Here is a 12,733-nt window from a genome sequence, read left to right on the forward strand (position 1 = left end):
TGCAGAGGCAAGTCTCAGACCCAGAGGTAGCGAGCGAGGTGTGGTACAGCTAAGGTGTGACCTGGGGAGGCCGTGTTTGCGGCGGTGGCAGAGAGAGCGGAGACAGTGAGAGAGGCATTTGGGAAACAGGATCTACAGAAAAATAGATTGGGGCAGTTAAGACAGAAGAGGGGAGTGACGCTCAGGCCCCTTGCTTGAGAAATTGGAAGGACAGAGGTGTCAATAGTTGAATAAGACGGAATAATTAAGGGAAGGAGGCTCTGGAGAAAAGATAAGAGTTCAGATTTGGGTGCACAGAGATCTGAGGAATATTCACCTCCCCACCCGCTCCCCTCAACCCTGCCCTGCTGCCTCAAGGCCCCACTCTGCAAATGGTTTAGATATCAGCGGTGGGTGTAAGGAAGATCCAGAGATGGCCCAGGCCACAGCCTTGCTACTCAAAGTGCGGTCCAGGGACCCAGCACAGACTTTACCCAGGAGCTCGTCAGAAATGCAAAAATCTCGGGTTCGACCTCAGACCTACAGAATCCACATCTACATTTTACAAAGACCCTTTCTTCCTGACCAAGGGCGTGAAGGCACCTTCACTCCAGAAGAGAATCACATGGTCTCCGCAAGTGCATCTGTATTTATATTTTTCTATTTTTTTCTTAGATTGGTCTCCTAATTTTCCATAACTTCCTTTGCTATTTCCTATTTCTTTATCTTCTTTTGTTCTACTGAGGAATCTTTGTTATTTATCTTTTAAAATGTATATTGATTTTTAAAATTTTTGGCATTATAGTTTTAATTTCAAAAACTCATTCTTATTTTGTGTTGTAACATCTTCTCTTATTACTCTAAAAATATTATAGCTGCTTTTTGAAGTTTATTGCATGGTCTCTGATTTCTCTAAGTTCTTCTTCTTCTGTTTGCTTGTTTAGATCTTTCTATTTCATATCAGAGGCTCTCCTCAAATACCTATTTATCCTATGTGTTCATTTAAATTTAAGAATAAGACACTAAAGAGTGGATGATAAGCTCTGTGTGACGGGCGGTGTTCGTAACTAGCAGACTTTATCACGGGTGGTTGAATGGCAAGCTGACAGTTCCATTGGGGGAAACACACCAACTGTCAATTGTTGAAGATATTTTTTCCCCTGGGGACATATAATTTCTTCAGAAAAAAGAAATACACCAGTTTTCTACCTGGATAAGGAAAGTTTGCTGGAAATTTTAACGCTAAGTGTGTAGACTTTATTTAGCCCCTTCTTTTCCATCTTTTTTTCCAAATTCTTGGAGAGCACCTCAATTCTGTATTAATATAATCCCTATAACTTATTTTATATACCAAGGTTTACTTTTCATTCCTACTAGCTTCATCTAAATCCCATGGTTTTACAGTCTTGATAAGCATTTACTGCAGACATATGACATCGTCAACAATGAGGGAAATTCAAAGAAGTAAAAGTCATGACTTTCTCTGGCTTGCAATAAAGGCATATGTACAAATCTAGAGCACTGTGATAAGGCTACATTATAAAGATGGGTAAGACACACGAGACAAAACGCATACTAACATGCTTTTAGGAAAACAGCATGAACCAAACTGCAAAAGAGGTCCTAAACCCAGTCTGGACATACTGTAGTGGTTCTGCAAATCCAGGAGGGTCATTTTGGAGAGAGGTGGTTGGGTAAAGGTGGCAGCATTGATGAAGGGCCTTAAGTGGCCGGTTGAAGAATTTTGATTTCATTTTTTTATTTAATGGGGAGCTGCTCTTGTATCTTGAGTTAAATAATCCTTACGTGAAATTTCCAGTAGGCCAGCTGAACTTATCTGGAGGGCTGGATCCGTGTAGGAGTCAAGAGAATAGGGAGAGAGGGTTGACATGAAGAGGTGCCGTGGAGGAAGAATGGTAAGATTCTCATACCCTATATTCTAGCTCCCATCTCATTTTGTAGCTTCAATGTGGCATTGGTGCTTTCTTTGGTCCCTTTTCATTTTTACATCAGTTTAAAACAGAATACTGTAGAATTAATCTGTGGTTTTAGTCATTAATGGAAACATCTGTGAATATAATGATCTCTTTCAACCTTCATGACACATAACTCATTCTCTTTTTCAGGGAACTCACATTGCTTGAAAGGTACATTTACATATGCCAGTTTTTGTGATTTCCTACAAAATGCCTGAACAATACAATATTGTTCCAATTGTCTTCGTTTTCCACGAATGATCACATAAAATAATTATGGAAATTGATGTAAGTTTAAAACTATGGAAATTGATGTAAGTTTAAAACTATTCATTTGCTCATTTCATGGAAAATGCATTACCTCCTAGTAAATTACCAAATCCACTAGTGCCATAAACTGACCTTTCTGAATGCAGTGTGGTCTTGACTCAGGGGACACAATCCAGACGTTTGTTCTCCATGCTCATTGCTACAATGATTGCAATTATCCTTGAGTAGAATGAAAAAGCATTACGGGTTAATCATTACCATTTGAATAATTCAGGTTTGGCAGAGATTTTCCTGAGGAGGTAGATCTTGTTATTCATTATTGAGAGTTTGGAGGACTTTTTTGCTTTTCTTTTTCAGATTTTTTTTTAAGTACAATACTCCTTACATAAACAAAGAGGATATAATCAGAAAATTTATATCCAGAGGGAGGAATGTAATAGAGGAATAGAGCTTCACATAAGGAACAGAGGTTGCTAATGGCATATATACAAACACACACACAGCGTCTGTGTTCTGGGGAGTCTTGTGTCATCGTGAGACAGGGACTGGTTAAGGACAGAGCACACAGCAGAGGGCATACATTGCTAGAATTCATGGCTCCAAAAGCCAGGGGGGGGACACAGTACAGCTTTCTCCACCTCCCACAGCTCAGGACCCCAGGACTCCAGCACTTCTGCTGGATGAATTCAAGCTTGATTTCCATGAAGGTGTGAAGCCATAAAGCAGAGGTTATCTTTGATGAGGACCACGGGTAAACCCACCTGACATCCCTTTCCAAGGTAACCTAAAAAGAACAAAATAAGTTTTCTACTCTGTGACTCCTAAAATTCCCTGAACAAGGCAATGAAGTGAAAGATTTAGACACCTTTCATACTATAATCAAAGAAGATGCCAGGTTGTATTAACACAATCATGTAAGTGATTGTAGCCATGTAGGGGCAAACAGTGGCTACTCTAATCTTTTGAAAAGGGGGAAATGCATTTTTGTAACAGTATTTTGTATCTGATGAGAGGAAGAGAGCAACTGAAAATTCACCACTGCGGGGGATGCGGGGGAGGGGAGGAAGATGAGTTTAGGGATACCCTGAGAAAACCGTAATTCAAAAAGGGACATGCAGCCCAATGTTCACTGCAGCTCTATTCACAACAGCCAGGACATGGAAGCAACCTAAGTGTCCACTGACGAATGAATAAAGAAGATGTGGCACATATATACAATGGAATATTGATATTGCTCAGCCATAAAAAGAGATGAAATTGAGTTCTTTGTAGTGAGGTAGATGGACCTAGAGTCTGTCATACAGAGGGAAGTCAGAAAGAGAAAAACAAATACCGTATGCTAACACATATATGTGGAATCCTGAAGAAAAAAAAAAAAAAAGGTTCTGAAGAACCTAGGGGCAGGACAGGAATAAAGACAGAGACGTAGAGAATGGACTTGAGGACCCGGAGAGTGGGAAGGGTAAGCTGGGACGAAGTGAGAGAGTGGCGTGGACATATATACACTACCAAATGTAAAACAGATAGCTAGTGGGAAGCAGCCGCATAGCACAGGGAGATCAGCTCGGTGCTTTGCAATGACCTAGAGGGGTGGGATAGGGAGGGTGGGAGGGAGGGAGATGCAAGAGGGAGGGGATATGGGGACATATGTATGCATATGGCTGATTCACTTTGGTATACAACAGAAACTAACACAGTATTGTAAAGCAATTATACTCCAATAAAGATCTATTAAAAAAATAAAGAGAATGGTAAAATGAGGGGAAAAAAAGAGTTTAGGGATACTTGGCAGCTACAGAACTGCCTCTTGTGGTGAACTTCTAATTGGACAGATACAAACAGAAGCAGTTCACAGAGGCATCTTTATGTGGTGATGGGAGGCTTTGCTTCACTGATGTGATTGATGACAGGAGGAGTGTTTTAACAAGGCTGATGCATTACAAAGGGCCATCATTCCCAGGGGATGCATTAATTGAAGTGTCACGCAGATCTGTGGGAACATATAAGGTGTTGTCATCAAGGGCAGGAACAACGCTGAGACGACCCCACTTCTCATTCTTACTCGGTGCCATTATTCTAAGATCTGTAAAAACCAAAGCCTTTGTCCCTTTGTATTTTTCTTTTTTAAAATAGTGGCTTGGGCTATATTTATTATAGAAGTTCTACTAAATCAGGGGTTGCAAACAATTCCTAAACTGTGCTTAGAGAAGGCATAAACAATCCCCTAGGAGTTACACACAATTGTGGTATTAAATACTTTTCTTATAACATCTAATGTGCTGCTACTTGTTTAGGTTGACAGACAGAATTATTCCAGCAATTCCCCAAGTCATGAAAGACATAATGATTCTGCTATAATACTCAGCATATTCATATTCAAGTCAGATTAATTGGACAATTATTTATTAGGTACCCCCTGTCAGCATCTGAGAGAGGCACCGAGGAGACAGAACTGGGTAAGATATAACCTTTGTCCTGGAGGAAAAAAGTCTGGGGAGGAGATGGTATTATATGCCATCAGGATGCAAATGAAGTAGTGATTTGAAAGCTAGATTACTTATGGTAGAGGTGGAATAAGAGTATTGGGTTTTGTTTTTTTTTTTTTTTTGAGTATTGGTTTTGATAGAAAGAATACTTTTAATTATAAAAGTAATATAACTATATTACATTGAATGGAATATTCAAAGACTGGCTTCTTTCACTTAGCGTAATGTTTTCAAGGTTCATCTATGCTGTAGCATGTATCAGTACTGCATCCTTTTTTGTGACTGAATCTATTGTACGGATATACACATTTTGTTTATTCATTCGTCAATTGATGAACACAATACTCATTTCCCTTTTTGGCTATTATGAATAATGTTGCCATGAACATTCACGTACAAGTTTGTGTGTGGATATGTTTTCAGTTCTCTTTGGAATATGCCTAGGAGCATACTTGCTGGGTCACATAGTAACACAATGTTTTGAGGACCTGCGAAACTGTTTGTCAAAGGGGCTGCTCGTTGCATATTTTATTGATTGGTTTCACAGTCTTGTATTTCAGCATTGTCTTATTGTAACACATTTAATCTGCTTCCAGTTTCACTATGTTTAATATCTTCATTCCTATAAACTGCCGTCCTTTTGAATTATATTGTTAAGGCAGATTCCCATGGTGGGTCTTGCTCTTACCACCTTTTACTTTCAACCTACTTAAATCGTCTAATTTGAAGCAGGTTTCTTATCAAAGTATATAATTAAATGATGTTTTTTAATCCCCTCTTCCAATCTCTGTATTTTAATTACTGTATTTTGACCAACTATATTTAAGACATTTAACAACCTGGTAGAGCTTGTGTGCCATTTAATCATTTTTGTTTGTTTCCTCTGTTTCACATTCCTCTCTTTTCTTGCCTTCCTGTGGGTTACTTAAATGTTTCTTAGGATTCCATCTTGATTTATTTGTAGTGGTTTTGAGTGCATTTCTTTGCACAGTTTTTGCAGTGGTTGATGCTCTGGGTATAACATTATACTGTATGTACATGACTTACCAGAGTTGATTGCTATCAGCAATTTACCACTTTAAGTGAAATGAAATCTCAGTTCCATTTAGGTTCCTTGAACTTCTCCACTTTTAAATATTATCGTCTTGAGCATTAGACGGTATTATAATTTTTGTTTCAATCATCAAATGTGATTTATAAACTTCATGAGAAGAAGCATAGTTTAAGTATCCATACTTCTGCTCTTTCCATTACTCTTTCTTCCTTCCTGATGCTCCAAGATGTCTTTTTTTATCATTTCATTTCTGTTTGAAGAACATCCAACAGCCATTCTTTATGGGTAAGTTTCCTAGCAGCAGACACTTTTAGTTTTGCTTCATTTGAGAATATCATTATTTCCCCTTCATTCCTGTGGGACAGTCTGGACACAGAACTTTCAGTTAACAGGTTTTTTCTTTCAGCACTTAAAAAATGTCGTGCCACCTCTTTCTAGCCCCCATGGTTTCTGATGAGAAATCTGCTGTCATTCAAATTGTGCTCTGCTATAGTAATGTGTCCCTTCTCTCTGGCTGCTTTAATTTTTTTAATTTGTTTTTAGTTTTCACATGTTTAATTATAAAGTGTCTTTGCATGGATTTCTTTCAGCCTATCCTGTCTGGGGTACACTCAGCTTCCTGAACCTGCATATTTATTCTTTGCTAAATTTGAGATGTTTTCATCCATTATTTCTTTGCACATTCATCCAGCTCTATTCTTTTTTCTCCTCTACTTCTTGGACTCCAAATATATGAATGTTGGCTCTTTATTACTGTCTCACAGGTCACTGGGTCTCATTTTTCCCCAGTCTTCTCTTTGTTATTCAGATTTACTAATTCTATTGCTTATTTTCAAGTTCACTGATTCTATCATCTGTTATTTTCATTCTATTATAGAACCCATCCAATGAGTTTTCCATTTTGGCTGCTGTATTTTTCAGTTATATAATTGCCTTTATTTCTTTAAAAAAAAAAAACTGGGACAAAAATGCACACCATAGTGGTTCTTTTATCAACGTTAAAAAAAAAATCTTTGTTAACTATTTCCTTGGGGAGCCTTTTTAATTTTTGTTTCAAAAGAATTTGTAACTACTTGTTAAGGCATTTTTATGACGGCTGCTTTCAAATCTTTGTCAGACAAATCCAACACCTGGTTCATCCTGGAGGTGTCATCAGTTGGCTGTCTTATTTGTTGTGATTTGCTTGGTTCTTGGTATGACAGGTGATTTTAGATTATATCCTGGATATTTCATCTATTATGTTAGAAGACTCTGGGTTCTATTTTAATCTTTTATTTTAGCAGGCAGTCACTATGTTTATGTTTAGCATGCAGGCCCTGGCCTACCTTTTCTTCTATGATTCCAGTGGCAGTTAAAGTTTCAGAGCCTTTGCAGTGTTAACTTGGTTTATCTGATGCTGCTGGAGCTCACAGTGGTCCCTGATGGTGTTACTTTAGGGGAAAGAAGTTTTCCCCAAGACGAGTCACCTGGTACCTCTAGGTTGGGGGAAGACAGCCTCCTGCCCATGGTGATGAAGACTTCTAGGTCAGACACTCCTGTGGCAGGATGCCCCTTGTCAGGGCTCCATGGCTACTCAGTACCTCTCAACAAGTGAGAGGAGCCTGGACCTGCCAGGGGAGTAATTCTTCCCCTGGACCCTTGCCAGTGGGGATCCGTATACAATGCCCTTGAGGGTTGTATCAGACTCACCTGGTATTGTCGGCAGGACCCCTGTTCTATCCTGGGCTCCCTTATATTGCTAGCTTGGTGGTCAGGAAACACCAAGCCTGGGTTACCTTCTTCTGTTGGGTGGGAGGTGATAAGACATCCTGTAACTATGTCCCCCCTCCAGTTTTGGGAGTACTTAGCTGGTTTGTTTTCTTCTTTACACCTTTCAGAGTTTTCTTTCTGATGTCTCTTTCATTATTTTATAATCATACTTATCCAGAATTGATAATTGTACTTATCAGGAAGGAGCAGGAGAAATGAGTCTTCCCTCTTGTCTGGACACGTCAGAATACAGTATTTATTTATTTATTTATTTATTTATTTTGCCGTACCTGGGCCTCTCACTGTTGTGGCCTCTCCCATTGCAGAGCACAGGCTCCGGACGCGCAGGCTCAGCGGCCATGGCTCACGGGCCCAGCCACTCCGCGGCACGTGGGATCTTCCCGGACCAGGGCACGAACCTGTGTCCTCTGCATCAGCCGGTGGACTCTCAAACACTGCGCCACCAGGGAAGCCCCAGAATACAGTATTTTTAAAAATTTATATCAGCACAGCTTCCCCAAAGCCAAAAGCCCAAGTTCTATCCTAGAATTATTTTTTAAATCATATATTCCAAACTTGAGTAAATTTGACTACTCCTCTGTTAACAGAGGAAGTAGTAGTAACACCAATTAAAGTGACTTAAAGACACTTTATTTTTTATTTATTTATTTATTTTTGCGGTACGCAGGCCTCTCACTGTTGTGGCCTCTCCCATTGCGGAGCACAGGCTCCGGACGCGCAGGCTCAGCGGCCATGGCTCACGGGCCCAGCCGCTCCCCGGCATGTGGGATCTTCCCGGACCAGGGCACGAACCCGTGTGCCTTGCATCGGCAGGCGGACTCTCAACCACTGCGCCACCAGGGAAGCCCTAAAGACACTTTAAATTCCACAGTATGAGAGCCTTTGGAATTTTCTATATCAATCCAGTATGGTGACTATATTCACCCATTTAACAAATATTTATTGAGTGCTTACTTTGCACCAGGTACTGTTTCAGTCACTGGAAAGGTAGCAGTAAAAAAAAAAAAAAAAAAAAAATTAATTCCCTGCCCTCCTGGAAGTTTACATTCTCTATACCATGGAATATTTTTCATTTTAAACCATTTCAAATTATAGCAACTATCAAGCTTATTCTCTATTCATCCATAGGATGAGTTCTCAAATAGCAAACTCAACTTATATCTACTATACAAGAAGTATCACATTCCATTAGGTATTTTCAATCTTTTTTTGGGGTGTAAAATTTAACTGTACTTGTGTAAGGAACTAGCTAAGTTCCTAAGTAGCTAAGTAAGCAAAATAACAACTATTTGAGTCAAAATATATTTTCTGGGTGTCGTGGGCAAAAAAGTAGTTACAGAAAAGGGTGAGATCTCTGAGAAAAATGGTTTCGACGGTGAAAGGTAGAGAGATCTGAGGACTGCATCTTCAGGAACAGATAAAGTTCCGCTCCAAACCACTCTCTCTTCTCTCTTTAGACTCTTCTTTAGGTGATCTCATCTGATTATAGAGCCAGCTTGGCTAAATAAACATGTTCCATATATACACTCATAATTTAAATCTGCCCTGATATGAATAAAGATACAAACAAAATTAAAAACAGAGCAAAGGGCTTCCCTGGTGGCGCAGTGGTTGAGAATCCGCCTGCCGATGCAGGGGACACGGGTTCGTGCCCTGGTCCGGGAAGATCCCACATGCCGCGGAGCAACTAAGCCCGTGAGCCATGGCCGCTAGGCCTGCGCGTCCGGAGCCTGTGCTCCGCAACGGGAGAGGCCACAACAGTGAGAGGCCCGCATACCGCAAAAAAAAAAAAAAAAAAAAAAAAAACAGAGCAAATATTTGAAGTAAACAGTGAAACCATAGTATGTATAAGAAAATAAATGAGAACATCCTAGGGCTATGAAGAAGAGCTCTATCAGAAAAGTAACTTCTTATCTTTTAGTTTTTGTGAAAATTTCTATCTAAATTCAGATTTGTAGAAAAAATAAGATTTTGGAAGCTTTAGGAATCAAGTATGGTATACTTGAGGGAGGGTTATAAGTGTTGGATATAATTGAAAATAACACTCAGAACCTATGGTAAATATATAACAAATTTATTTGAGAACTTGGGGAATAAGAAGCCAAAAAAGTTCTTTGCATATGCCCATATTTGTTGAACAAATAAATTTTAAAAGGAATAAACTCAAAAATCAAGACAAAAACAGTAAGGTAGTTTGGGTCGTGGTTGTGTAAGATTTTGAAGAGTGTGAGTATTTTAGTGTAAAATGTTCGTAGAAGTCAAGGAGAGAGGTCAGGAAAATGGATTTAAAAAAAACAACAACGAAGTTTAAAATTTTAGCAGCAAAGTGAACGAATGACAGGAGAGGAAAAATGGTAAAGAAAGACTGACCAGTATGACCTGAAGTTGAAGAACATATGTGGGATTCTTACTGCTCTTTAATAAAATATGCAAAGGAACTTTGCCAAGTGAAATATTATAGGCATAAGTAGACATCCTGGTGAGTATGTTAAATGGAGAAAGAATACGTTGGATTGGAGGTGGGTCAAAAAAGATGCATGTTAAGAAGGTAATATGACAGCTGTATGTAGCACATTTTGACAGTGGAACCTGAGAAGAAGAGAATTCCAGTACAGGGAAGATCCAAGGCGGTCTTGAAAAATTATATAACCAGGTCAATCACAGTCTATAAGAAACTGCTGAAACCTACAACACTCACTCAATTTCAAAGCCCATAGCTATTAGCAAGTCAGTTTACAACTGGTGGCCTCAAACAGTCATAGTTCCAAGCTGAAAACCAAATTATGAAAAGTTAACCTTTTCAACAACATAACCAACTCAGGAAAACATCCTTTAACTACTTTACCTATATGGACTTAAAGATAGATTCTTATTGTGTTATCTTGGCTTATTTGGGAAGTTGTTGACTCTAACTTTTGATTTTAAATTATAAAGTTATCAAAACAAAACGAGCAACCAGAACCCCGTTAGTCTGGGTGCAGACACGGCAGCTGGCCCACAGAGCGCATCCCTCAGTACGCGCTTGAGGCTGGCTCATACGGCAGATGCTTCATTATTCTCTACTGCTAGAGCTAGAACCAAACCAGTTCCATTTGTGCTTAGCTTCACTCATCTGTCCTCAAAAGCCTCCTACAATTTAATAACTTCTGACCCAAATTAGGCTGAGGTTAGAACAAAAGACAAACTGTAATCTCTGTTAAAGAATCTTGCCCAGTACCTCAAGAAAATAATTTAAGTGCTAGGTGGCCCCTCAACTTTCACAATCTCAACTACTGGTTTTGTCTCCTTAAAGGGCTCTGTCTTGTGAGGGGGAGCAATTTGGCTGACAGTCAGTGGTATTTTCTCACTTTTCAAGGCACAGGGCAGTGCCTACTGTGCAGGTCTGATCTACTAGCCAGAACACAATGTTGAGGGGCCTCTGAACTCGCAGAGGGTCAGCTGATCCCTCAGTGACAGGGTGACTCACCACCCCCATCATTTGGCTCTACTGCCTGCCACTAAGGATTAAGATGATCAAGCACTGGCTCGTTCTCCTATGACTACATAACTCCTCTTCAAAATCATTTTCCAATATGATTCATTCGGTTTATATTGATTTATCTCATGCATTATATTTAGGTATGGAAAACTTACTAAAAATAAGAGGCAGGGTAATAAATAATTTATGATTATTTGGCAAATCATTTAAAAGAGCACAAGTGGGGGCTTCCCTGGTGGCGCAGGGGTTAAGAATCCGCCTGCCAATGCAGGGTGTACGGGTTCCAGCCCTGGTCCAGGAGGATCCCACATGCTGTGGAGCAGCTAAGCCCGTGCGCCACAACTACTGAGCCTGCACTCTAGAGCCCATGAGCCACAACTGCTGAGCCCATGTGCCACAACTACTGAAGCCCACGCACCTAGAGCCCGTGCTCCACAACAAAAGAAGCCACGACAGTGAGAAGCCCGTGCACCGCAACGAACAGTACCCCCTGCTCGATGCAACTAGAGAAAGCCCGTGCGCGGCCAAAAATAAATTAAATTAAATTAATAAATTTTTTTTAAAAAATTCAAAAAAGAGGGCTTCCCTGGTGGCGCAGTGGCTGAGAGTCCGCCTGCCGATGCAGGGGACACGGGTTTGTGCCCCGGTCCGGGAGGATCCCACGTGCCGCGGAGCGGCTGGGCCCGTGAGCCGTGGCCGCTGAGCCTGCACGTCTGGAGCCTGTGCTCCGCAACGGGAGAGGCCACAACAGTGAGAGGCCTGGGTACCACAAAAAAAAAAAAAAAAAAAAGAAAGAAAGAAAACAGCACAAGTGATGCAAAGGGGAGAACAAAAAAATCAGTTTCCTGTTAGAAATGGCAAAGATTTAATTATTGTTTTTTTAAAAGGAAAGCCTATATTTTCCAAAATGTTGAATAAGTTTACAGTAAGTCCAAATATCAGAATTTCCAAGATGTGTATATATGCTAATTAAGTGATACTCTGGTAAATATATCTTCATTAATGTGTGAATTTTGTGCTTGCTATTATATATAATTAATTAAGGGCAAGAATCACAATCTGCCCATGGACGTACTTCAATAATTTAAAATTTTTCACAAAGCTATATTTTATCTCCTAGTTTGTATGCACATGTCGCCACAGAGCCTTCATGTGTTTCTGCCTGGTGCACTGTAACTCAACATATTTTGTTGTATCATTGTGCAGCGGGGCACAGGACACTATAATTACAGCATAATCACAGTAAAACTCTGAACCTTCTTATTGCTAAGAATCTTTTCATCAGTGAGGAAAACAGAGGAAGTGTGCCAAAGTGGTTTCAGATAGCTGTATACTATCATTTACGAGATTTGTACTAAGGTTTATCTTTAAACACATACGCAAAATGTAGACAGTGATAGTTGATACATATATGCATTGGTCTACAGCTTCCCTATTCCCACATTTATCTATGAGTTCTTCTGAAAAAATGGTGGTGGGGAATGATTGCTTTTTAAAAAAATTGTGATAAAATGCACATAACATAAAATTTGCCATTTAAACAATTTTCAAGCATGCAATTCAGTGCCATTAAGTACATTCACATTGTTGTGCAACCGTCACCATTATCCACCTCCAGAACTTTAGCACCTCCCCCAGAGACTCTACACCCATTAAACATGAACTCCCATTTCCCTGGTCTCCTGAGCCCCGGTAACTATTAGTCTACTTTCTATCTCTA

Source organism: Kogia breviceps, chromosome 3, assembly GCF_026419965.1.
Source record: "Kogia breviceps isolate mKogBre1 chromosome 3, mKogBre1 haplotype 1, whole genome shotgun sequence".
Lineage (NCBI taxonomy): Eukaryota > Metazoa > Chordata > Mammalia > Artiodactyla > Physeteridae > Kogia > Kogia breviceps.